This window comes from Cucurbita maxima, unplaced genomic scaffold, assembly GCF_002738345.1.
Source record: "Cucurbita maxima cultivar Rimu unplaced genomic scaffold, Cmax_1.0 Cma_Scf00050, whole genome shotgun sequence".
In the NCBI taxonomy this organism is placed as follows: domain Eukaryota; kingdom Viridiplantae; phylum Streptophyta; class Magnoliopsida; order Cucurbitales; family Cucurbitaceae; genus Cucurbita; species Cucurbita maxima.
In genome coordinates, this window is record NW_019272066.1 from 566,300 (window position 1) to 568,549 (window position 2,250).

The following is a 2,250-nucleotide window of genomic DNA, read 5'->3' on the forward strand; positions in this document are numbered from 1 at the left end:
TAAATACCCACAATTCTTGAATTTCTAAACGTCCGGTCATCAATAATTGTGTAAATGAAAAAATATCTCGGTTCATTATTTCATAAATAAAAAAAGATTGAATAGAAATAAAATATTAATAACAAATAGTTTCTTTTAGAGATGCAAGGTATAGATCCCCATACCTTTCGCATGCTACGTGAGTGCTCTACCATCTGGGCTAAATACCCACAATTCTTGAATCACAAAACCCTAAATTTTCCGTCATCAATAATAGTGAAAATGAAGAAATATCGCTACTCAACATGTCATGAATAAGGGAAAATTGAAAGTAAAAAATATATTTAAAAATAGATAGTTGTATTTTAGAGTTAGAGATACAAGGTATCGATCCCCATACCTCTTGCATACAAAGTGAGCACCTTACCATCTAAGCTACATCCCAACAATTCTTATGTTACGGAACCCTAAACGTCTTGTCATCAATAATAGTGAAAATGAATAACTATCTCTGCTCACTATGCGTGGGAAGCTCTGCCATTTGAGCTACATCCCCACGATTCTGACATCACAAAATCCTAAATGTCCCGACATCCCCAACATCAATAAAACCCTAAATCTCCGCCCCGCTCATAATGTCATAATGAAGAAAAGATTGAACAGGAAAGAAATAAAATAATAATAACAAATAATTTCTTTTGGAGATGCAAGATATATCTTGCCCCATACCTCTCACATGCTAAGTGAGCACTCTACCATCTGAGCTACATCCCCACAAAACTCTAAATTTCCGGTCATCAATAATAGTGAAAACTGAATAAACATCGCTATTCAACATGTCATGATTAATGAGAAGTTGAAAAGAAATAACATATTTAATAATAGATATTTTTATTTTGAGGACGCGGGGTATCGATCCTCGTACCTCTCACATGCAAAGCAAGAGATCTACCATCTGAGCTACATCCCCACCATTCTCATGTCATAAAATCCTAAACGTCTCATCATTAATAATAGGTCCAAAATGGAAATTCCAAAATGAGAGAAAATTAGGTATAATTTATGAATCATTTCAACATAGGTGTAATTGGATTATTTCATTTTAGGCTTATCAATTCACATTCGCAGCTTCATGGGAATGTATGTATTTTAACTTGTGTCATTTTGTTGTATTTATTTTATAACTTCGTTTGATTCAACAATCTCTCTTGAAGGGGAATTTTGAGAATCGAACTCAAGACCTCTCACACCCAAAGCGAGAATCATACCACTAGACCAAATGCCCTTGTTATGCCACTTAAAACGTATGTATAAATTCTTGGGACTAGGTATTATGAAGTCCTTGATGCGCTTGGACTGAAGCCTTGGATGTAAAATGTGTCTTGGAGAACAAAACAAGAGAATAATAAGAACAAAGAGCTTTCTACTAGACCTGCTTAAGATTTGGATAGGCATACTTACTAAAAGTGGGAAACATGAAATGATATTAAGAGCATTATCATTAATCGCCTTAATTTTTGTTTTTTTCTTTTTTTTTCTTTATTTCCTAAGATGGTAAGTATAAAGGCTTGGGAGGTAAAGAAAGACTTTAGGTTGCTGCTTAATGGTCAAGCCATTACAAAGATGCTTAAGTTTTGATATCTCTTTTTTAATAACTTTATGTCGACTTTGTTGCCCAAAAATTGATGTAGAGAATTTAAAAGGTATGTTTGAAAAGTAAATAATAAGAACAACAAGTTTATATAAATATGAAGTACTTCGATAAGAAAAGATTTAGACATAGGGGCATTTGAGTTTGCACCATAAGTGAGGGTCATACCATTAAACCAAATGCCTTTTCTTAAATACCCAATATTTTTAGCTTCTGCTTAAATATATTTTTCTCTGAGTGGTTGGACGGCTATAAAATGAAAAGTTGATGGTCTAATATTTTACTTGTAAGTAAAGCATGTGATATTGAATTGTTATAATATACAAGGGTTATCAAATAAACCAACAACCCAACAAAGGAAACAAACTAATCAATTTGGGTTGGATTGATTCGGTTCAGTTCATCAGTTTTTTTGATTTAATTCTTCTATTTTACCTCGTATGACAACAAAATAAAGTTGTATTGAATGCACCTTAGTTTCATTTATGACAAACTCATATGAAACATAATTGCATTAATAGTACTCAGAGTTGGAGTCTACAAGTATTTCATGAACCTAAGTGCAAATCATGCTTCATTAAAGATTAGATAAACTTTAGTTAGTAATAGGAACTTTAAAT

At 32.5% G+C, this 2,250-nt stretch overlaps 1 non-coding gene across 1 annotated transcript; it reads right to left on the reverse strand.

Annotated features, from left to right (window-relative positions):
• Positions 1–1,192: 1,192 nt before the first annotated feature.
• Positions 1,193–1,264, reverse strand: TRNAP-UGG. The gene has a single exon. It is a non-coding gene; the product is annotated as a tRNA-Pro (tRNA).
• Positions 1,265–2,250: the final 986 nt, after the last annotated feature.